Source organism: Hyperolius riggenbachi, chromosome 4 (assembly GCF_040937935.1).
Source record: "Hyperolius riggenbachi isolate aHypRig1 chromosome 4, aHypRig1.pri, whole genome shotgun sequence".
In the NCBI taxonomy this organism is placed as follows: domain Eukaryota; kingdom Metazoa; phylum Chordata; class Amphibia; order Anura; family Hyperoliidae; genus Hyperolius; species Hyperolius riggenbachi.
Window position 1 is genome coordinate 278,258,268 of NC_090649.1, and position 26,182 is coordinate 278,284,449.

The following is a 26,182-nucleotide window of genomic DNA, read 5'->3' on the forward strand; positions in this document are numbered from 1 at the left end:
GGATATTAGTATCAGTGGCGTCCCTACCATAGGGCGGCAGGGGGCGCCCCGCACCGGGTGTCGGGCGCCCCAGGGGGTGTCATCAAGGCCTCCCACAGAGGCCTGCGCAGGACAGGAGGGGAAGCAGCACGGAAAGGAGGGGTGGCGGGGAAAGCGGCGGGGAGGGGGGCCGGACCCCCCACCTCCCTCACCTGGGTCCTCTCCTTCTGGCGCTTCCCCCTCCTAATTAGTAGCAGCGGGCACGAGCAGCAGCGGGCAAGAGGACTTACTCACCTCCTTCCTGCGTTCCAGGCGATGGCAAATAGCGTCATCGTCACGTGACGCTGGTCTCCGCCTTCTCCACCGCTCACTGTGCTTCCTGATTGGCGGAAGCACAGTGAGTGACAGAGAAGTCGGAGACCAGCGTCGCGTGAGGATGACGCTATGCGCCGCCGCTATCGTCAGGAGCAGGTGAGTGAGTCTTCTTCGCCGCTCCTGCCCGCTGCTGCTAATTAGGAGGGGGAAGCGCCAGAAGGAGGGGGACCCAGGTGAGGGAGGTGGGGGGTCCTGCCCCCCTCCCCGCCACCCCTCCTTCCAGGCTTTCCTTACACTCCTCACAACTAAACTAGCTATACTGGGGGCAACTATACTAGCTATACTGGGGGCAATTATACTAGCTATTCTAGGGGCAACTGTACTGGCTATACTGGGGGCAACTAAACTAGCTATACTGGGGGCAGCTATACTAGCTATACTGGGGGCAGCTATACTAGCTATACTGGGGGCAGCTATACTAGCTATACTGGGGGCAGCTATACTGGGGGCAGCTATACTAGCTATACTGGGGGCAGCTATACTGGGGGCAGCTATACTAGCTATACTGGGGGCAGCTATACTGGGGGCAGCTATACTGGGGGCAGCTATACTAGCTATACTGGGGGGCAGCTATACTGGGGGCAGCTATACTAGCTATACTGGGGGCAGCTATAATAGCTATACTGGGGGCAGCTATACTGGGGGCAGCTATACTAGCTATACTGGGGGCAGCTATACTGGGGGCAGCTATACTAGCTATACTGGGGGAAGCTATACTAGCTATACTGGGGGGCAGCTATACTGGGGGCAGCTATACTAGCTATACTGGGGGCAGCTATACTGGGGGCAGCTATACTAGCTATACTGGGGGCAGCTATACTGGGGGCAGCTATACTGGGGGCAGCTATACTAGCTATACTGGGGGCAGCTATACTGGGGGCAGCTATACTAGCTATACTGGGGGCAGCTATACTAGCTATACTGGGGGGCAGCTATACTGGGGGCAGCTATACTAGCTATACTGGGGGCAGCTATACTGGGGGCAACTAAACTAGCTATACTGGGGGCAGCTATACTAGCTATACTGGGGGCAGCTATACTAGCTATACTGGGGGCAGCTATACTAGCTATACTGGGGGCAACTAAACTAGCTATACTGGGGGCAGCTATACTAGCTATACTGGGGGCAGCTATACTGGGGGCAGCTATACAAGCTATACTGGGGGCAACTAAACTAGCTAGCTATACTGGGGGCAGCTATACTGGGGGCAGCTATACTGGGGGCAGCTATACTAGCTATACTGGGGGCAGCTATACTAGCTATACTGGGGGCAGCTAAACTAGCTATACTGGGGGCAACTAAACTAGCTATACTTGGGGCAGCTATACTAGCTATACTGGGGGCAGCTATACTAGCTATACTGGTGGCAGCTATACTGGGGGCAACTATACTAGCTATACTGGGGGCAACTATACTAGCTATACTGGGGGCAGCTATACTAGCTATACTGGGGGCAGCTATACTAGCTATACTGGGGGCATATATACTAGCTACACTGGGGGCAAATATACTAGCTACACTGGGGGCAAATATACTAGCTACACTGGGGGCAAATATACTAGGTATACTGGGGGCAACTAAACTAGCTATACTGGGGGCAACTATACTAGCTCCACTGGGGGCAGCTATACTGGGGGCAACTATACTAGCTAATACTTTAAAATACAGTTAGCTCCGCCCTCATATGGTCATGACCACGCCCATTGTTTTGCTGCGAAGCACGCCGCAGGTTGTGGCCACGCCCATTTTTAGGGGGTGTGTCTTTTAATACCCAGCACCGGGTGCCAAATGTCCTAGGTACGCCACTGATTAGTATATTAGTAGCAGGTCCAGTGGTGCAGCTCTAGAGCCATAAGTCTCAGTGAAAATGCTACTCTGTTCCACTATCACTCTATTTATAATAATCAGACCATATCAGTTACCCAAACCTGTCTTTCAAGGATAGCCACAACATGCTAGTGGTGTAAGCATGGGGAGACCAGCTAACAAAGAGGTGATCATTACCACATAATCCCTCCAAAACGATCCAGCACAGCTCTTTTAATCAGAAGATTATTTTATTGGATCATAAAAATACAAATATTAAAGCTGCATAGTGGCTACGGTCCACCGTTTCGGACCATCACAGTCCTTGTTCACGCCACACAGCCAAATGAACAACTGCAGACATGCTCTTTATATAGTCAAAGCTCCAACAGGGCAACCAATCAGAGGAACCTATGCAAATGACTGGACCTGATGGGGAACTACAGGGCTTGTCCACAAAGGGTACCGCCCTCCCACTCCATTGGTCAAACATTTTGGAATGTATGATGTCACAGCAGGAACATAAACACATAAATAGAAACATTTCTAACTCTGATCTATGGCACCTGTTGAATATCTAAAAAGATCCTGGGAGGAATCCAGGGCATCCTGATGCAGAGGGCATGGGTTTGGATGTGTCAAATACAGTATAAAACTGTAAACGAACAAACACCGAGCGCTGCCACGTTCGACCCTTACAGCGTTCGTTGAAAATCTACATAGCAAGTGCAGATACATTCGTTTGGTGGTCAACGCGGACCGGGAGAAGGTGTCCTTTTTGGACACGTGTGTCTTTAAGAAGGATGGGAAGCTTAGCACGGACCTGTTCGTCAAGAGTACGGACAGGAATTCGGTGCTTCATTTTGATAGCTTCCATCCACGTCATCAGGTGGTCAGCATTCCCAATAGCCAGTATGATCGGGTAACGAAAATTGTGGGTGATACCCAATTGAGGGAGAGAAGACTAGTTGAGATGGGCAGAAAATTTCAGTCCAGAGGCTATCCCCCTGATACATTAATGAGATACCAAAAGAGAAAGAACAAGTTGAGAAATAGGGCTAGGGATGAGGGACGAATAGCATTCGTCTCTACCTTTAATACTATTAGTGATGAGGTACAACGTATTGTTACGAAACATTGGCGCACCCTTAAAGATTCCCTCCCACATGTTCCTGAATTCCAGCAGCCTCCCTTATTTTCCTACAGAAGGGCCCCCTCTTTAAGATCCAGGCTGGTTCACTCTGACCCTAACCGTGGATCTAATATACAGGTGCCCCGCGTGTGTGGTACCTTCCCTTGTCTCAGCTGCCACATGTGCCATAGCATTATTAGAGGTGATGTTTTTTCTCACCCTTCCTCTGGTAAGAGATATGCGATTAGAGGTCGCTTTTCTTGTTGTTCACGCTTTGTTGTTTATATGCTTAAATGTCCATGTGGCAGCTGTTACGTGGGAAAAACCACACAGGAGCTCAAAGATCGTGTTTCCAAACACAAATTCAATATTAGAGGTAGAAGCTTAGCTCATGCAGTCTCAGAGCATTTTGTCCAATTTAGACATGATGTTAGTCAGCTCAGAGTCCAAGTTATTGATGGGGTGCCCCGTGGGTTTAGGGGTGATAGGGCTAGAGAATTGTTAAAAAGAGAGGCGCGCTGGATTAGGGAATTGGGGACTATTGGTCGTGGGGGACTAAATAAGGAATACGACTTAAATTTTGTGTGGTAGATGTTCTATGGCTCTGGGTCTGTTGTTTGGGGGTGGGGGGTGTCCTTTGGGTCCCCTTCTTATTTGTCACTTATGTATCATAGGTTCTTTTGCACATTTTTACCATGCATTATTGAACTAGGGGTGTTATTTTATGGGTGGAGTCCAGGTCATCTATTGATAGCACTGGGCATGCGTATTTTTGTTTTTGTCTGTTTCGTATTTTTATACGCATACTATGCGTCTGTTTTTCCGCATCGCGGTGGCAATAGGACGCCAGTATAGGCGTCATTGCGTACGTCCTTCCGCATTGGTTGTCATGTGACGGTGGTTGCCATGGTGACGGCGGGCAGCGCTCGGTGTTTGTTCGTTTACAGTTTTATACTGTATTTGACACATCCAAACCCATGCCCTCTGCATCAGGATGCCCTGGATTCCTCCCAGGATCTTTTTAAATATTCAACAGGTGCCATAGATCAGAGTTAGAAATGTTTCTATTTATGTGTTTATGTTCCTGCTGTGACATCATACATTTCAAAATGTTTGACCAATGGAGTGGGAGGGCGGTACCCTTTGTGGACAAGCCCTGTAGTTCCCCATCAGGTCCAGTCATTTGCATAGGTTCCTCTGATTGGTTGCCCTGTTGGAGCTTTGACTATATAAAGAGCATGTCTGCAGTTGTTCATTTGGCTGTGTGGCGTGAACAAGGACTGTGATGGTCCGAAACGGTGGACCGTAGCCACTATGCAGCTTTAATATTTGTATTTTTATGATCCAATAAAATAATCTTCTGATTAAAAGAGCTGTGCTGGATCGTTTTTGAGGAATTGTACGCTATACCCTGTGGGTACAGGGGTGGATCCGCTGCACGCCTATTCCCCGACATCGCTAGTGTGCGGTCTTACACATCTTTGTGGCCATTACCACATAATGACCGCCTCTGCTGAGAATCCAGCATGTGAACAACAGCCCCCAACCCCTCAGTTTGTGTATAATTTGTACTGCCTATTCTGTCCTGTCTTGTCTGTCGCGATTGCGCTGTCGCCAGCGGCGGTTGATAGCGAATCGCTCTGTCTTGTTTGGATCCCACTAGCCTCTAGCGGTAGCGGCTGTGGATCCTTCTGATCTATGTTCCTGGAGTGTAAGCTGGAGCAGCGGTTGCTACTGGCTACCTCATCTGTCTGTCTTGTTTGGATCGCACTAGCCTCTAGCGGTAGCGTCTGTGGATCCTTCTGATCTATGTTCCTGGAGTGTAAGCTGGAGCAGCGGTTGCTACTGGCTACCTCCTCTGTTTGTCTTGTCTGTTTGTGCTCCTTTGTGTTACTTGTGGCTAGTTAGGGTGGCGTGCTTGTCTCTGTTGTGCTTTTCGTGTGGAGACCGCGCTGTAAATGCGTTCGCTGTTGCGAATGAGTGCGGTGTTCGCGTTTAGCTAGCGTTTGTTATTTTCCTTATCTTTAATTGTTGTTTGCTGTGCCTTTGCTACTCTCGTGCTCTGTCCTGCTCAGTCTGGTGTCACTATTTGGCAATCGCCATTCTTGCGATTGCGTTCCCACTTCGTTTCCGCCGTTGTGTGTTCACCGTCGCTGGGTGGCGACTAGTTTGGTGGACACACATTGATTCTGTCTCTATGCTCTCTCTCTTTGGGAGCTTTCTTGCCTTGTGTTGCTTCTCTTCGTACAATTTCCATCTGGCATTTGTGGCAGCGCAGAGGGTTTATTCCTCTGCACTCCACAGCTCCATCTGCCGGTGGGAATTCCCCTCTACTGGTGCTTGCACCAAAGGCTGGGTTCTATTATTTTGACACGCTTGTGGAGGACTTCCGCAGTGTCAGCGCACATCTTGTGCGCTGACCACGGAGATATCCCACAATCATTACAATAACCGTTTCTAGCTTCTAAGGGTACAATGGTTAATTTGCATATATTCAGCAGTGATGCACTGGGAGACATCTCAAGCTCACTCCAACCTGAATTATCGCAAATTCTTTCTGTTTTAAGAAAGCAAACTTTAGTTTTTCTTAACATCTTAGTAAGGGGGCTTTTAGGACCATTGTAGTCCCTTACACACTCTAATGAGTTCCATGTCACCATGAGCTTGCTGGTTAGTCTGTACCTCTCGGTGTTACAAGCCCTACTGCATAGAGCCAAATTAATCCATGCCATGCACTGATGAGGATCAAACAATCCGAAACAGTCTGTATGCATGTTGGATTATTATGGCTCTGTATAAATTAACAAGCTGACACATCATTGCATTCCAGCGGTTCTGGAGGTGTGTTTAGCTTCTAAGGGTACAATGGTTAATTTGCATATATTCAGCAGTGATTTACTGGGAGACATCTCAAGCTCACTCCAACCTGAATTATCGCAAATTCTTTCTGTTTTAAGAAAGCAAACTTTTGTTTTTCATGTAAGATGGTTGGACCATTCTCGTGGATGCAGGTGTATTGCTACATGGCTATAAGCTGTATGTTTAGAGTATCATGTCGAATGGGCTGTTTTTACTATGTTGTGATTATTGATGAGCAAATATAGTCATTTTTATTTTGACATAATTTCCCTGAAAATGTCACATTTTTGCACAGATAAGAATATTATTGAAAATGTATGGGCATGGCAAAACACATTTTCTCACAGATAACAATTTGTGCAAAAAATATGTGAGCAAGAGAAAAAAATTCTCATGCCCAACTTGAGTTGAAGGGCATGAGAAAACACATTGGGCTACATTTAATTCAACAATAAGTGCAATAAAATAATTAATTTGATAAGCTTTAAGTTTTTCAGTAACACATCCCAAAGTATAGTAGCAGGCCTACAGGTATATGCAATAAATTGTAAGCCAGCCTAGATTAAAATCAACATATAAACTCTATTTTAGCCTCAGTATCTTGGAAATAATAAACTTTTATTTTCAAGAAAGTTCTAATTTTCATGAAATATATTTCTTGCAAAATTCTATTTATGTTCATAAAAATGCAAATTTTAATGTGAAAAATGAATCTCTACCCTAATTGTGATGTACTGTGTTGTTATTATTAATTTATGAAGCTCCAACAAATTCCATGGCACTGTACAAAGTAAGAAACAAACATGAGGTACATAATAATACAGACAATGGTATACACCAATATACAAAATACAGAATTGGTAATTACAGTGACAAAAATAACATGATTAATAAAATGTATAATGAATTCCAAGACACAAACAGCCCTGCCCTTGTGAGTTTACAATCTAAATATATTTTTTAATTTATAATTTTTAAAATTGTTAATTTAAAGCATAATTTTATAAAAACACATTCTACAAGAGATATTGGGCCTTTTTTTTTATCACAGTTCCAGTTTATTTTTATTAGTTTCCATAGTACCAATTTATTTTCCTTATCTTAACTATTATTGTGAGAGGTAAGCAGAGGACTTGTTTTTTTTTTTTTCCAATCCTATTTGTGGTAAAATGAAACTCTTTTGGGAGCTTTCTGATTCCTAGTTATTTCTGCACTGGTAACATTACCAAGGAATGTGCCACTTTCTTTGTGCAGGTGTAGAGAACCAATTCTGCAAATAATCATGAAAATGTTTCATGCTTATCAGAGGAAACAGCTTGTCCCTATCTTATCGTGGACAGGATTATGTCGCTTTCCCAATTATTTGCGTTCCAATTTGTATTCTTCTTCAATGTTTTCTCTTTCTTCTTCTCTATTAATATTATCATTGTTGATGTATGTAGCATCTTTTGTGGTGCTTTAAATATAGTAGTTACATGGACAAATAGGGGCAATGCAAATAAAACACAGTTGCATAGTGCAAGTTGTGCGAAGTATAAGAACAGTACCATTGTTCTGACCCAGTCCCAGTTTACTGATCTTATTAGTGTTCAAATTCGGGACCCTGCATTTGGAATCAACAATTATGAGTAAACACCACACTTCAGCACTTAAGCTAGTGGACAGGGGCACGGAGAGGTCACTCGTAATTATAAGAAGAGTGACATGAACCACAACCCAGTGACCCTGTCCAGTAGCATAAGTGTTAAAGTGTGGTGTTTGGCAAATTGGCATAATTCGGATTTCTGAATGCATAATCTGGAATTCGAGCATCAACACTATATCTTATCCTTGCTGCCAAGGACCAGTCTCCTGTTCACTTCTGCATTACTTTTTCCTCATTAACTATATAACTATATCTTTATGTTCCTAGCAGGGCCGGGCCGAGGCAGAGGCTGGGCAGGCTGCAGCCTATGAGCGCAGCCACTTGAGGGCGCATTTCTTTGAAGTCTCCTCGCCACTGACACCACCAGCTTGACACATCTTGTTTTGTGCCTGGTGCCACACTCCTGCTGCTGGTTCTGCGCACTGGTGAGCTAATCTCCCCGGTGTGTGCTTCCTCTTTAGCATGCCCCACTGCTCCATAATAGCCTTGCTGTCATCACAGAGATGACAGGCACGGCTGTGGCATCATGTAACTAGGCAACAGCAGGAAGCCGACTTCTGCTCTGATGGAAGTGGCACCGGCTTCCTGCAGAGTTGCCTGAAGACTTGCTGCAAGTTTGAGCTGTGCCTGGACTGGACGGGGGAGGGACAGTGCCTGATATAGCACTATGAACGCCAAGACCTCGGCTGACTGAAGGGCAGGAGGACCCAGCTGCTTTCACATGCATGGTATGGAGGGGGGATTGGAGTAGAGGTAGAGAGAAGAGTGAGGGAGGGGGAGGGTGGAAGAGAGAGAATGAATGAGAGTATTGTATGTGTGTACTGTACTGTGTGTGTGTATACTGTATGTACTCTGTGTGACCTGTGTGTACTGTATGTGTATGTCTACTGTATGTGTGCACTCTGTATACTGTATGTGTGTACATGGGTACTGTGTGTGTATGTACTGTGTGTATGTATACTGTATGTGTGTGTGTGTCTATGTACTGTGTGTATGTATACTGTATGTGTGTGTACTGTATGTATGTATGTATGTATGTATGTGTGCACTCTGTATACTGTATGTGTGTACATGGGCACTGTGTGTGTATGTATACTGTGTGTGTGTGTGTATGTACTGTGTGTATGTATACTGTGTGTGTGTACTGTATGTATGTATGTGTGCACTCTGTATACTGTATGTGTGTACATGGGTACTGTGTGTGTGTATGTACTGTGTGTACGTATACTGTATGTGTGTGTACTGTATGTATGTATGTGTGTGTATATGCTATATGTGTGTGTACTGAGCAAGGCATGCGTGCGGGGGGTGGGGGGGGGCGCACTTTGGAGTCTCAGCCTCTGGTGCTGGGGAACCTTGTCCCGGCCCTGGTTCCTAGTGTTATTTGTAAAGAGGTAGAGAGTCCATATCATCCTCTAACAGTCCTGCTGGCATGCCTCCCCCCTCCCCTCAGGCAGAGGGCAATGAAGAGGGAAATAAAAGGGGTCAAGGGGGAGCATGGATTTAACAGATCAGTCTACAGTCATCTAAATTATTGAAAATATCTATTCAAAAATTTCTACTTCATTAAGGAAGAATAAACAGCAAATACTCCCCCTCATATGCGGCTGGGCATCCATATTCCATACTACTAAAAACCTGAAGCAGAAGGTTACTTGCCATGATGACAAGAAATGTAATATAGGGTTACATCTCTCTGTTTCAATTCTGAGTTGTTAATTCTTCAACAAACTTCCGTCATTTTAGATTCTATACCCAAATTAGATGCTCTTTAGATTTACACCATATGTTTCATCCCACAATGAACCTGTGTCATTTTCACTCATACTGTTTTACTCTATTTAACAGCCTGTCTGTCCAACCAACCATCTTCCCTCCTACTCTATACGTCTCTGATAGTTCCACTTCATATGCTTCAATTCACTGCACAGCCCTATAACAGCAGTGCCATAACAAAGTATGAAATGGGGAAAAAAAGGATAAAAGAAGTGAAGAGGGACCTTTTCAAAGCTTTTTAAATAGGATCTCAACCAATGAATATGTGCCATTTGTTCAAGCATAAGTTATACTGGCTGAATGAAACAGATAAGCTCTATTACTGCCTTTAGAATTCTTTTGACACTGACACCATTTCAAGTTTTAAAAACGGCACAGAATGTGTATTCTATTAGGGACATTATAATTACATTAATATTACAGCTGCACAAGTAACAATAAGTTTGGCTGATAAACCACTGCTTATAACTGAGCCAAACCACTAATTCAGTATTACAACAAGCAATTTAAGTTGTATCACCTTAGAAGTTGATTTCCTGCTCCGTGATCATCAATTTGTAATTTGCATGGTGTAAATGCACAAGTAATGTACATGTACAATTGGTTGTATCAAATTAACTGTTATCTATTTTCTCAATATTCCATTTATGCAACACAAATATATTCAGTGGGTTCTGTTTAGACATATCCAACTAATGATCTCTTTTAATTGGATTTTAAATGCTTTGCAAATAATTTGTGAAAATGGTAAAAGCAGTTTCAATACTGGAAAATTTGATTACAGCAATTAAAATGTCAATTAGACAGTGCTGTAGCCATCTGCATTGTGTCTTGATGCTATTTGGAAAATAAATTCTTGCAGATAGATACAGTGATTATTTTTGTATAGTAAAATAAGTTATATTTATGTATTCCTACTTATTCTCAGCAGGTCGAAAATTACATTAACTTTCACGGTTACCTGTGCTATACAGCGTCTTCACTCAGTCACTAAGGATGACTAATCATAAAATGAAGTCAAATGTTGTGAAAGCTGAGATGCAGACCAAAGTAAATTTTTTTGGTTTATGCTTTTTATTTATTTTTGTATTTTTTTATTTTTGGAAGATGAATCAAAAAATAGTTTTCAGTCTCCTGTTTTACACCATTGTTCATAATTAAAGTAAAAATATTAGAGGCTGATCTTTTCTGCAGGGGTCGAGTCCTGCGTGAACACAGGTGGACGATGTCCACCTGCTTTTTTCAGAGGGTGGACATCGTCCACCCTAGCATGTGTGGAGGGAGAGAGCGTTGTGAAGGGGGAGCATTGGGCACAGCGGCGGAGAAGGGGGGACATCTCCCCCCCCCCTTCCCTCACCTTGGGGCTCCCCCTCCCTCACTCTCCCCTCCAGAACTAAACTTTGTGGGTGGCTGGTAGCGAGCAAGACTTATCTCTGCCTTGTTCCAAGCGCCAGGGAAGTTCTGCGTGCCGCTGCTCTGGTCTAGACCAGACCAGACTAGCGGCAATGGAAAGCTCCCTCTCGTGCTGGAACAAGGAAGAGGTAAGTCCCGCCCGCACATTTTAGTTCTCGAGGGGAGAGTGAGGGAGGGGGAGCCCCAAGGTGAGGGAAGGGGGGGAGACGTCCCCCCTTCTTCGCTGCTATGCCCAGCGCTCCCCCCCTGCACTGCCTCTCCTCCTGCTGGGGGACACACAAACTCCTGGTTACCTACTCTGGGGACATCTATACACCTGGCTACCTATTCTGGGGACATATATACACCTGGCTATCTATTCTGGGGACATCTATACACCTGGCTACTTATTGTAGGGACATTTATACACCTGGCTACCTATGAGACACCTATAAACCTAGCTACCTGTGGGACATCTATACATCTGTCTACCTATTCTGGGGACATCTATACACCTGGCCACCTATTCTGGGGACATCTATACACCTGGCTACCTATTCTGGGGAAATTATACACCTAGCTACCTATTCTGGGGACATTTATACTCATGGCTACTTATACTGGGGACACCTATAGACCTGGCTACCAATGCTGGGAGTACCTATTTTGGGGGAACTGCTGTCAGATTATCTGTATTTTTGGGGAACCGCTGTTGACAGATTAAGTGTATTTTGGGGAACAGCTGCCATATTATGTGTATGTTAGGGGAAGGGCTGCTGCCAGATAGCATAGTATGTAAATTGGGGTGAGGAAACATTTTACAATGTACACACATCAACAACATTATTTATAAATGAATATTGTAAAAAAATAAACAATTTTATTAATTACATGATTTTCAGTACAGTTCCTCTTTAAATGATCAGTGGTAACCGGCAACAAAACACAGCAGAGGAATAATGCATGTAGATTGTACAAAATGTCTTAGCCCCATGTTATATCAACTGCTTCATTTACTGTATATACACGTATATGTGCTGATCAGGTTTATAAATTGAATGTCAAATGGAATGCTTTTAAAGTTTTCCCAGAGATGTTTTCTTTGTTCTTGTCTTACATTAAGAAAACATCTGGACAGGATGAAGATGGGGTACTTAAACATTTATCAGAGGCAGAAATTGCATATGCTCTTTGTCCATCTGATGAAAATAAATGAGAGTGACTCGTGATTCAGGAGAATGTCATTTCTTTACAACAGAACAGTCAAGAGAAAACATTTTTAGAGCACAATAATTTTGAACTGGGTTACCAGTTGTCCAAAAAATTGGTATATACGAGCATAGCTGCAGGACCCCCCCCCCCCCAAAAAAAAAGACCAAGAGTTTAAAGGAAACTCGAAGTGAGAGGAATATGGAGGCTGCCATATTTATTTCCTTGTAAACAATGCCAGTTGCCTGGCAGCCCTGTCGATCTTCTGGCATAAGTAGTGTCTGAGAACAAGCATATGGCCAATCCAGTAAAACCTGAGTCAGCTGAGTCAGAGTACCTGATCTGCTGTAGCTTGTTCAAGGTCTAGAGGGCCCATACACACGGGCTACAACTGTTGCTGGAAACACATGTTGCGGCGACAGGTCCTCCGTGTGTATGAGGCACACGCAAGGAACTGTTGCTAATCAGAGCTGTCGCCAGGCGATTGACTTGGCCAATCGCCGGCAACAGCTGTTGCAGGAACCGTCGCTAGTCTCAAGTCGGTGCGGTCGTGTGTATGCTAGTCTCTAGCAACTCTTGTGAGTCCGACAGTTCATTGAACCTGCGACAGAAGTTGCTGAGCAACAGTTTCGACTATGTTGCGGACAGGTTGTTGCCGCGTGTATACAATCGTCGCTTGTATACAACTGTCGTTGCTGGAGACTTTCAACTGTTGCTTGTCTCCATGCAACTGCAGACATCCGTGCCTCGTGTGTATGTAGCATAAGGCTAAAAGTATTAGCGAGTAGAGACACAGGATAAGGATATTTTTAAAAAATAAATAAATAATGTAGCCCCCGTATCCCCCTCATATCGAGTTCCCTTTAAAGGCAAACTCTACACAAATCACTTTTATAACTGACTGGCATTGCCTGCATGGGAGCTAAAGGGTAAGCAAAGTTAGGATAATATAATAGATGAAAAGGATTAGTGGCCTGGTTCAGAACTCTTTAATATAGACAACAGAATATAACTACAGGTTGCTAGCAGTAATCCAGAGGGAGTAATCCTGCTGAAAACTCCAACTCTCCTGATTAATTAGTCTTGTGTTACATTGAATGCGAAATAATGCCAATATAAACTACAGAAAACAGTATGGTACAGGGGAATATAGTTTAATGATATAATATAACAATATCAACACTAAATGATGGGGATATAGCAGCTACAACGCATATGAATGAAATCTCCACCGGGAGACTCCAGCACAGGATACAGCTGATATATGGCTTATCCTGCTGCTGCACAACTCCCGGCGGCATTAATTACTATTACCCCTCCAGGTCCACGTGTATAGTGGGGAATGATGTAATTCGGCTTCCAGCCTATTACAGTCTATGGTGGCGCCGGCTGCGCCCAAATCTCCTGTGCTGTAATGCACGTGTTCGCTACAGCAGGCCGATAAATAATGGATACACACTAACAAAAGATATGCTGGTTTACCCTATACAAATGCAGATGTCGAAGTTACCAGCTTGACTTACTGCTGATTACTTCATTTTGCTTCATTATATTATTAAATTATATTCCCTTGTACTGTACTAATCTTTTTACTTGATATACTGCATTGGCAAAGTATCACTAAATATAAGACATGACTAATGACTAATGAAAAGTACTGAAATTTACATTTTTTATGTCAATGTCCATTCTATGCCACCTTGGGAGGTAATTTTTGTCTGCAACTTTTTTGCCTAAATGGATCACATGAATTTGTATTTACATGTGTTAGAATATTACTTTCCATTAACACCAGTGTTCAGTGTAATTAACATCATCACCCCTGCATGACGTTATCCTAAGAGTGTTCCTAAGTTTGCAGCAAAACCCTGAAGTACAAACCTTACTGTCCTATTCATTTTTCAATTATTATGATTCATCAGTAAGTGGACCAACCAATAAGTTGACCAATCAGTAGCTTTGTTTAAATTTGTGGTAGCCAATCAGAGGGTTTATTAAAAGGTTAGTGTGCTTTAACTTCAGTGGGGCTGTAACCACCGGGGGTGCTGGATATAGCCAAAGGCGCTGGATACAGCTGAGTAGTTGAGATTTCGGCTATAAAAGGACGCTGGACATAACCGAGATTTCAGCTACAGTATAAGAGGTCGCTGGATACAGCCAAGATTTTTTTGGGCTACAAAAAGGCTCTGGATATAGCCGACATTTTTTTGGGCTATAAAAGGGCGCCTTATGTAGTCTTTTTTAGCCGCCAAAAATCTAAATATAAGAATAAGCAACATACCTTCTAAAAATTCCAGTTATTTAAAAAAAATGTTTTGCACCAACCAAAATGCATTGTTTGGTCTCTCCACTTTATTAGATGCAAAATAAAAGATATATGGTATATAATACAATTGTCAGTTAATATGCTCAACTGACATACAGTAAAAGTGAAAAAACGGATGGAGTATTGTAGCTGACTGACTAAACAAATAAATAAATATGTTCCCAGTTAAATTAAACAGCTCAGTAGTTAGTCAAATAAACATTCATATGAAATCCATTTCATACTGCGACATGATTGGCTCCTAGAAGATATTTGCTAGAGACTCTATATGGAATGTTTGAGGGTAATACATTGAACCAATGGTAAATTTAATCCATCAAATAGAAGTCTGACTCATCATCTGTTAATTACAATTATAATAGAAAATAAAATAAAATCACACATTAATACTTAATAAAAAATGTTTCATAACACCAGAAAATAATTATAATAATAGATTAATAAACACTTAATAATTAATCATTCATAAGCTGTGGTATATAACATAAATATATAGCCTCTGAGTTTAATGTGAATCCATAAAAATAATAAACTGCAAAACATCCTCAGATTACTGGTTATATACAGGTACTTCAGGTGGCAATATTATTGATTGTTTATTTGACGGTTACACATATGTGTTTTCTATATTGATCTTCCAGTGAAACTGAGAATATTTTACAATGTATTCTTTTTATGGATTCATATTAACCACTTGAGGACCTAGGGCTTTCTACCCCTTAAGGACCGGCCACTTTTTTTCCATTCAGACCACTGCAGCTTTCACGGTTTATTGCTCGCTCATACAACCTACCACCTAAATGAATTTTGGCTCCTTTTCTTGTCACTAATAAAGCTTTCTTTTGGTGCTATTTGATTGCTCCTGCGATTTTTACTTTTTATTATATTCATCAAAAAAGACATGAATTTTGGCAAAAAAATGATTTTTTTAACTTTCTGTGCTGACATTTTTCAAATAAAGTAAAATTTCTGTATACATGCAGCGCGAAAAATGTGGACAAACATGTTTTTGATAAAAAAAAAACCCATTCAGTGTATATTTATTGGTTTGGGTAAAAGTTATAGCGTTTACAAACTATGGTGCAAAAAGTGAATTTTCCCATTTTCAAGCATCTCTGACTTTTCTGACCCCCTGTCATGTTTCATGAGGGGCTAGAATTCCAGGATAGTATAAATACCCCCCAAATGACCCCATTTTGGAAAGAAGACATCCCAAAGTATTCACTGAGAGGCATAGTGAGTTCATAGAAGATATTATTTTTTGTCACAAGTAAGCGGAAAATGACACTTTGTGAGAAAAAAAAAAAAAAAAAAAGTTTCCATTTCTTCTAACTTGCGACAAAAAAAAATGAAATCTGCCACGGACTCACCATGCCCCTCTATGAATACCTTGAAGGGTCTACTTTCCAAAATGGGGTCATTTGTGGGGTGTGTTTACTGTTCTGACATTTTGGTGGGTGCTAAATTGTAAGCACCCCTGTAAAGCCTAAAGGTGCTCATTGGACTTTGGACCCCTTAGCGCAGTTAGGCTGCAAAAAAGTGCCACACATGTGGTATTGCCGTACTCAGGAGAAGTAGTATAATGTGTTTTGGGGTGTATTTTTACACATACCCATGCTGGGTGGAAGAAATATCTCTGTAAATGACAATTTGTTAATTTTTATAACACACAATTGTCCATTTACAGAGATCTTTCTCCCACTCAGCATGGGTATGTGTAAAAATACACCACAAAACACATTATACTACTTCTCCTGAGTACGGCGATACCACATGTGTGGCACTTTTTTGTACCCTAACTGCGCTAAAGGGCCCAAAGTCCAATGAGTACCTTTAGGATTTCACAGGTCATTTTGAGAAATTTCGTTTCAAGACTACTCCTCACGGTTTAGGGCCCCTAAAATGCCAGGGCAGTATAGGAACCCCACAAATGACCCCATTTTAGAAAGAAGACACCCCAAGGTATTCCGTTAGGAGTATGGTGAGTTCATAGAAGATTTTATTTTTTGTCAAAAGTTAGCGGAAAATGACACTTTGTGAAAAAACACAATTAAAATCAATTTCCGCTAACTTGTGACAAAAAATAAAATCTTCTATGAACTCGCCATACTACTAACGGAATACCTTGGGGTGTCTTCTTTCTAAAATGGGGTCATTTGTGGGGTTCCTATACTGCCCTGGCATTTTAGGGGCCCTAAACCGTGAGGAGTAGTCTTGAAACGAAATTTCTCAAAATGACCTGTGAAATCCTAAAGGTACTCATTGGACTTTGGGCCCTTTAGCGCAGTTAGGGTGCAAAAAAGTGCCACACATGTGGTATCGCCATACTCGGGAGAAGTAGTACAATGTGTTTTGGGGTGTATTTTTACACATACCCATGCTGGGTGGGAGAAATACCTCTGTAAATGGACAATTGTGTGTAAAAAAATCAAAAGATTGTCATTTACAGAGGTATTTCTCCCACCCAGCATGGGTATGTGTAAAAATACAATCCAAAACACATTATACTACTTCTCCCGAGTACGGCGATACCACATGTGTGGCACTTTTTTGCACCCTAACTGCACTAAGGGGCCCAAAGTCCAATGAGTAACTTTAGGATTTCACAGGTCATTTTTGTTTCAAGACTACTCCTCGCGGTTTAGGGCCCCTAAAATGCCAGGGCAGTATAGGAACCCCACTAATGACCCCATTTTAGAAAGAAGACACCCCAAGGTATTCCGTTAGGAGTATGGTGAGTTTTTTTTCACAAAGTGTCATTTTCCGCTAACTTGTGACAAAAAATAAAATCTTCTATGAACTCACCATACTCCGTACGGAATACCTTTGGGTGTCTTCTTTCTAGAATGGGGTCATTTGTGGGGTTCCTATACTGCCCTGGCATTTTAGGGGCCCTAAACCGTGAGGAGTAGTCTTGAAACCAAATGTCGCAAAATGACCTGTGAAATCCTAAAGGTACTCATTGGACTTTGGGCCCCTTAGCGTACTTAGGGTGTAAAAAAGTGCCACACATGTGGTACCGCCGTACTCAGGAGAAGTAGTATAATGCGTTTTGGGGTGTATTTTTACACATACCCATGCTAAGTGGGAGAAATATCTCTGTAAATGACAATTGTTTGATTTTTTTTACACACAATTGTCCATTTACATAGAAATTTCTCCCACCCAGCATGGGTATGTGTAAAAATACACCCCAAAACACATTATACTACTTTTCCTAAATACGGCGGTACCACATGTGTGACACTTTTTTGCAGCCTAGGTGCGCTAAGGGGCCCAACGTCCTATTCACAGATCATTTTGAAGCATTTGTTTTCTAGACTACTCCTCGCGGTTTAGGGGCCCTAAAATGCCAGGGCAGTATAGGAACCCCACAAGTGACCCCATTTTAGAAAGAAGACACCCCAAGGTATTCTGTTAGGTGTATGGCGAGTTCATAGAAGATTTTATTTTTTGTCACAAGTTAGTGAAAAATGACACTTTGTGAAAAAAAACCAATAAAAATTAATTTCCGCTAACTTTTGACAAAAAAATAAAATCTTCTATGAACTCGTCATACACCTAACAAAATACCTTGGGGTGTCTTTTTTTCTAAAATGGGGTCACTTGTGGGGTTCCTATACCGCCCTGGCATTTTACAGGCCCAAAACCGTGAGTAGTCTGGAAACCAAATGTCTCAAAATGACTGTTCAGGGGTATAAGCATCTGCAAATTTTGATGACAGGTGGTCTATGAGGGGGCGAATTTTGTGGAACCGTTCATAAGCAGGGTGGCCTTTTAGATGACAGGTTGTATTGGGCCTGATCTGATGGATAGGAGTGCTAGGGGGGTGACAGGAGGTGATTGATGGGTGTCTCAGGGGGTGGTTAGAGGGGAAAATAGATGCAATCAATGCACTGGGGAGGTGATCGGAAGGGGGTCTGAGGGGGATCTGAGGGTTTGGCCGAGTGATCAGGAGCCCACACGGGGCAAATTGGGGCCTGATCTGATGGGTAGGTGTGCTAGGGGGTGACAGGAGGTGATTGATGGGTGTCTCAAGGTGTGATTAGTGGGGGGAATAGATGCAAGCAATGCACTGGCGAGGTGATCAGGGCTGGGGTCTGAGGGCATTCTGAGGGTGTGGGCGGGTGATTGAGTGCCCTAGGGGCAGATAGGGGTCTAATCTGATAGGTAGCAGTGACAGGGGGTGATTGATGGGTAATTAGTGGGTGTTTAGGGTAGAGAATAGATGGAAACACTGCGCTTGGGTGGTGATCTGATGTCGGATCTGCGGGCGATCTATTGATGTGGGTGGGTGATCAGTTTGCCCGCAAGGGGCAGGTTAGGGGCTGATTGATGGGTGGCAGTGACAGTGGGTGATTGATGGGTGGCAGTGACAGGGGGTGATTGATGGGTGGCAGTGACAGGGGGTGATTGATGGGTGATAGGTGATTGGCAGGTGATTGACAGGTGATCAGTGGGTTATTACAGGGAAGGACAGATGTAAATATTGCACTGGCGAATTGATAAGGGGGGGTCTGAGGGCAATCTGAGTGTGTAGGCGGGTGATTGGGTGCCCGCAAGGGGCAGATTAGGGTCTGATCTGATGGGTAACAGTGACACGTGGTGATAGGGGGTGATTGATGGGTAATTAGTGGGTGTTTAGAGGAGAGAATAGATGTAAACGCTGCGCTTGGGTGGTGATCTGATGTCGGATCTGCGGGCGATCTATTTGTGTGGGTGGGTGATCAGATTGCCCGCAAGGGGCAGGTTAGGGGCTGATTGTTGGGTGGCAGTGACAGGGGGTGATTGATGGGTGATAGGTGATTGGCAGGTTATTGACAGGTGATCAGTGGGTTATTACAGGGAAGGACAGATGTAGTTAATGCACTGGCGAATTGATAAGGGGGGGGGTCTGAGGGCAATCTGAGCGTGTGGGCGGGTGATTGGGTGCCCGCAAGGGGCAGATTAGGGTCTGATCTGATAGGTAACAGTGACAGGTGGTGATAGGGGGTGATTGATGGGTGATTGATGGGTAATTAGTGGGTGTTTAGAGAAGATAACAGATGTAAACGATACATTTGGGAGGTAATCTGACGGCGGGTTTGCGGGCGATCTAATGGTGTGGGTGGGTGATCAGATTGCCCGCAAGGGGCAGGTTAGGGGCTGATTGATGGGTGGCAGTGACAGGGGGTGACAGGGGGTGATTGATGGGTGATAGGTGATTGGCAGGTGATTGACAGGTGATCAGTGGGTTATTACAGGGAAGAACAGATGTAATTAATGCACTGGTGAATTGATAAGGGGGGGTCAGAGGGCAATCTGAGCGTGTGGGCGGGTGATTGGGTGCCCGCAAGGGGCAGATTAGGGTCTGATCTGATAGGTGAAAGTGACAGGTGGTGATAGGGGGTGATTGATGGGTGATTGATGGGTAATTAGTGGGTGTTTAGAGGAGAGAATAGATGTCAACAATGGATTTGGGAGGTGATCTGATGTCGGATCTGCGGGCGATCTATTGGTGTGGGGGGGGTGATCAGATTGCCCGCAAGGGGCAGGTTAGGGGCTGATTGATGGGTGGCAGTGACAGGGGGTGATTGATGGGTGATTGACAGGTGATTGACAGGTGATTGACAGGTGATCAGGGGGATTGATGCATACAGTAAACAGGGGGGGTGGTGGTCTGGGGGGGGGTCTGGGGAGAATCTGAGGGGTGGGGGGTGATCAGGAGGGGGCAGGGAGCAGGGGGGGGATAAAAAAAAATAGCGTTGACAGATAGTGACAGGGAGTGATTGATGGGTGATTAGGGAGGTGATATGGTGCAAACAGGGGTCTGGGGGGTGGGCAGGGGGGGGGGGGGTCTGATGGGTGCTGTGGGCGATCTGGGGCAGGGGGGGTAAAAAATCAGTGTGCTTGGTGTAGACTAGGGTGGCTGCAGCCTGCCCTGGTGGTCCCTCGGACAATGGGACCACCAGGGCAGGAGGCAGCCTGTATAATATACTTTGTAAACATTACAAAGTGTATTATACACTTTGTATGCGGCGATCGTCGGGTTAACATCCCGCCGGCGCTTCCGTATGGCCGGCGGGATGTTGCGGCGGGTGAGCGGCGCCAGGCGGAGGCGGAGGATCGCGTCACGGATGACGCGATCGCTCCGCCCATGCCCCTACAAGGACCGCCGCCATTTGTCAATACGGCGGTCCTTGCGGGGTGCACTTCCCGGCCGCCAATTGTACATACGGCGGTCGGGAAGTGGTTAAACCTATAGCCTGGAACTTATATTTACAGTCTATAGAAGAGTCTACGAACAATGATTTACAAGGGTCATTGAGAAAGTAATCCATTTGCTTTTATCTGCCATGCAAGACATCCTTTCTATGTAATTTAACTTGCATCTGTCAGGTTAACCTTTCTTCCCTGCACTGCTTGTCATGTGACTGCAGAACACCCGCAACTGTTTTTTCAGGAGCATTATTAGGAAGCCCTCCCCATCAATTCTTCCAATTCATAGGTGAGAAGTGTAATGCTACTATAACGAAGCTTTCAAAACCTTGTAAAAAAAAATAAATGATAAATGCTTAAATGAAGGAGGTAGCCCTAGTGCAAAAAATCCATTTATCTTACTCTGTGTTATCCTTGAGGTAAGCCAACTTTTATTTTTTTATTTTCAGTATTTTAATGTATTTTATCCTTCCTGGGCACCTCTTCACCATTGTGAAATAAAGGAGGTGACTATGGGGAGAAATAATCAGAACATATAGTCTAAAATAAAATAAATAAAATGTTTTCTAAATTGATTAATTGAAATCGGCTGTTACTTTCCGGATGACCCTCGTATTGTGTTTCTATCCATGTATTTTTATAAATATTATTTATTAAGAATTAATTAAATAATTATCATTTTTTGCTTCCAATCAACCAAGAATGTTTCAAATTTATTAGATTAATTAATTTTACAAGTTGATTCCATTTATTACCCAAACATCCTGCCTGGTATCTCTGGCAAATATAAATGTGTTCTCTACATTAATCTTCTAGCAACCAACCATGTCTCAATCTGAAATGGGTTACATATGAACATTTAATGAAATAATGGATGATGTGGTATAATTAAGTTGAGTGTATATTAATATATTTAATTGAAATATTCTCTTGCCTTGTGCATTTGAATGTGTTGTACATAAGATCTGTTTTTACTTGTATGATGCATCAGAAATGCATGTTCACACAATTGTACCATTGGTCATAAGCATGAAGCAGGTGGTTTTGGCGCACAGCGCTAAGCGCCGGGTACCGAAACTAGACACCCCATAGCAGGAATGTTAAACTGCACGGGATGTGTAAGGGTAATTCGGGGCTCCAGCAATCGCTGGTCCCTGAATTCCCTCTTCCTTCAAGTTGCGATGACTCAGAGGAGGAATAGTATTTCACGCCGTGAGAGATTTGAGTGGCAGCAGGTGAGCCTTAACATACTGTACGTACGCCATGAGCAGGCCATACACTCACAGATTATCCCCAGCAGATTCAAGGACTCAAATCTGACAGAAATCTATAACAAAACATGATGCTTTAATTATAATTTTGATCAAAATGTGACAATAAATCGGTCGAATGGTAAACTTTGGGCAATTGGGTCTGAGTGGTAGTATATTGACGGCCTATAGCATTGCAGTAGATTGGTTTGATGGATTTTCAACCTAAAGTTTGCCACACTGAATGCAAATCTATGCATGTATGACCACCTTTAGGCCCTTATTCAGCTGATGAGGTAGGGAGACCCACAAAATGCATCCTGGTTAATGGAGTTCATCTTTATTAAAACTAACTGGGCATTCTTAAGAGGTGAATGTAAACTTCTGTTTATATTTTTTATATTTTTTCGGGGGAACCTTCCAGCATACATATAATTTCTACTGTTTTATTCTTCTGAGTAAATTGAAAGTGTTATTGTTTATACTTGGAGAGTGCCTTTACTGTGGTAACTTCTGATTTAAAGAGGAACTGTAGTGAAAATAACATAATTAATACAATTATTTTCTTTTTTTACAATATTCCATTTTTTTTACAATATAGCAATACATTATTTAGTCAGTGTTTGCCTATTATAAATCTTTCCTCACACTTTCCTCTCCCTAATTTCCATTCTGCAATTTACTTGGCACTGTTGGCAGGTGCATCAATGTGAAAAGCTATAATATCTAGCCTCCCTGAATGCTCTGAGGGCAGAATTATGCATAGCTAAACAGCCTAGGCTAAACATCACCTGGAGGGCGGGGAAACTATATACAGCAATATATATGTATATATACAGTGTATATATATATATATATATATAAAATGTTTCTGATATTGAGACCAGGATAATTAATATAAAAGTGGATATCCAGAATAATTTACTACATTCTGCTATTTGTTACTATAATGCCTTTGCGAATATCCATTCTAGTATTTAATCCAAATTGTTACTTTAATGTTACAGCGGCTAAAAGTTTTTTTCTTTTTTTAGTCTCCATTTGAAGTTACCTAGGCCTACTTTTGATTCTGCCTTTTTGTTTCTAGGTTTTCCTGTCTTTGCCAATCTAGCCAGTTACAAAGAATTTGCATTACCACCCCAGTTCCAAGTAAACATTCAGGAGATTGTGGTTGCTACAAATATATTATTTGCTCTCGCGATGTGGGTACAGGCTTGTGATCACAAGAACGTCAGTTAGCGACACATGGCTTTAACGACCACCACTGCAGATCGGATCATTAAGATCCTTGATGACTCAGCGCAAAGTAAGACGTTCTTGTCCGTCCCGCTGGCCCGAAAGATGGATTGTGGAAAACTCATCATAAGGGGTACGTCACTGAATCCATCTTCCTCTGTGTAACGATTGTGGAACTTTCTCCGTGATCAGCGCACAACGCGTGCGCTGACACGGCGGAAATTCTCCACAAGCGTGTATTTGCAGGCACCCAGCAAAAGGTGCTACGCACCTGTAGAGGGAAATTCCTGTCAGCAGATGGCGCTGGGGAGTGCAGAGGAACCAATCCTCTGTACCTCCACAAGTGCCAGACAGGAATTGTACGAAGTGCAGAACGCAATTGCAAGAGAGGCGATTGCGAATGAGATTGAGCAAAGGGACAGGTTGTATGTGTGTGTGCCAATCCAGTCGCCACCCCGCGACCGCGCACACACAACAGCAGATATGAAATAGGAACGCGATCGCGAGAGGTGCGATCGCCAGACGTGACACAAGGCAGATCAGAATAGAATACGAGGGTAGCAAAGGCACAGCAAATAATACAATAAGGAAATACGGAAAATAACAAACGCTAGCTAACCGCGAACACCGCACTCATTCACAACAGTGCACGCGGTTATGCGCGGTCTCCACGTGATAAGCACAATAGAGACAAGCACGCCTAACTAACCATCGACAGACAAACATGAAACAGAGGACGCGAGCGCTTGCTTAACGGTTACCTCACCGAGCCTCCAGCAAGCGTAGCAGACAAGACAGACACACGAAAACAGGGACAAGCGAGAGATAGGATCCACAGCACTAGCGAAAAGTGGCTAGCACGATCCAGGTACAGAGTAGCAGAACAGAAGGATCCCCAGCGCTAGCGAAAAGTAGCTAGCGCGATCCCAGAAGACAGAACAGAAGGATCCCCAGCGCTAGCGAAAAGTAGCTAGCGCGATCCCAGGAGACAGAACAGAAGAGATAGCTGGTAGCAACCGCTGCACCAGCTATACTCCAAGAACAGAGATCAGAACCATTTCCTGTCGACCACCTTTGGGACAGGACAATGGCAACAGGCAAGACAAGACAGAACAGGCAATACAGATAATACAACCTGACTGGGCTAGAAGGGGAGCCTAAAGCAACCCCCAGGAATTAACTATACTAGATAGCAATGGCTGACACTCCAGCAGTGTCCATCAGGAACAGACCATGGAAAGGAAATGACCAGCAAAGCCTTCTGGGAAACATAAAGCTCTTATAGTGCCAGTCATCAAAGAAGGCAGGTAGGGGATTTGCATAACGAATGTATGCAAATTCCCCAGCAAGAGAACAGACCAGAAACTTGCAATGGAAAGACAGGTCTCTGTTCCAGAGACCTGCAGCCCACAGACTAGAGGAATGGACAAACAGCTGTCTGCCTGTGCAGCCAGCTGAGCGGATCATCACACTCTGTTGGGTGTTGAGTTTTTAGCTTTAAATTCACTTACTGTACTTTTTCTTATCTGAAGCATAATTTTCCTAACCATAGTAATCCTAACTCTAAGGGTCCTTTAACGCTGTGCATATTGCGTTGGGATGAGATCGCAATGCAACGGAGTTGAAAAGTGGCACTGTGCAGTAGCATTGCAACCATACATAGTTACATAGTTATTTGGGTTGAAAAAAAGAAATCCATCCATCGAGTTCAACCAGAGAACCAAGTAAACACCAGCCTGCTCCTCCACATATCCCTGTTGATCCAGAGGAAGGCGAACAAGACATGGTCCAATTAGCCCCAAAAGGGAAATTGTTCTCATACAGTGAGGAATACAGTACAAGGAAAGCATACCTCACTGCCACTGTAAATGTGCACGTTGTCCTGTAAACACACCGGATGATGTGCTTTACCCAGATGGAACTTGCTGCATCGCAATCAATGTGATGGCCCCATAGGAATATCATTGCATTGAGTTGTATGATGATATTCTCCATTATGGCGCGAAGCAATTAACAGTGTGAAAGGAGCCTAATACTTAAAGTGTACCAGAGCTGTGGAAAAAAAGAAGATTTGATACACACCTGCAGCTTCCTCCAGCAGCATAAACCCGTCTGAGTACCACGCCGTCCTCCCGCAGTCTGCCATTCAGCCGCGATCAGCGCCAGTAACAGGCTCAGTCAGGTTCAGTCTGGGTCTTCTGTGCATGTGCGGACCTCCTGCACATGTGCAGTAGACCTAGACTGGACCGACTAAGCCAGTTACTGGGGCTGATCGGGGCTGAATGGCAGACTGCAGGAGGATGGCGTGGGACAGGTTCATGCTGCTGGAGGAAGCCACGGTTGAGTATCAATATTTTCCACAGCTCGGGTTTACTTTAAATTTCCTAAATGTAATTTTGCTTTCCTCTAGTCTCCATGCTGTAACACTGATTTTAATTCTCCTAAGTTAGGAGAAAAAAATGACAACAGTATATCTTATTAACTAATGACTTTAGGTGTATAGATTGGAATGTAGCATTTCCATTACAAACAGTGAAACTTCAGTATACTGGGAATGAGCATTTAAGTAGTCTGCAAGCAGGCAAGTGCCCTATTATGAATAATTATGAGCTTTCAGGAACTGCTTGAAATGTGTGATTTCAGTAGCACAATTACATTTGGAGGTGCACATTTCCCGTGCTAATAATAATTATTAGTATTGTAGCTAAGTAAGCTAACATAAAGAATGCTTTTGTTGGAGCGCACACACATGCATAACAAACATCCTGTCCACTAAGGGATTACTGTGACATATATTTCACATACAAGTGTCTCTTTAATTATATATACATAGCCAGCATCCATGATTCCCTTCCCCCCGTATACTACGAGGGTGACATTACCTCTCCCCTGCAAAACAGATGCAAGCTATGACTCATTTTATAACATTTTGAATGTATTAAGAAAAGAAAGCATCTAGCAGGGCAATGAATTCTTAGGGAAAGTCAATCAGTATTTT

The 26,182-nt window shown here is 43.4% G+C and overlaps 1 long non-coding RNA gene across 1 annotated transcript in view; it reads left to right on the forward strand.

Moving 5' to 3' along the window:
* Positions 1–8,370: 8,370 nt before the first annotated feature.
* The window catches only part of LOC137570737 (uncharacterized), a 136,814-nt gene continuing 119,002 nt past the window's right edge, over positions 8,371–26,182 (forward strand). Inside the window, exon 1 of the long non-coding RNA XR_011031155.1 lies at positions 8,371–8,525. This is a non-coding gene — a long non-coding RNA (uncharacterized lncRNA). The remainder of the gene's footprint in view (positions 8,526–26,182) is intronic.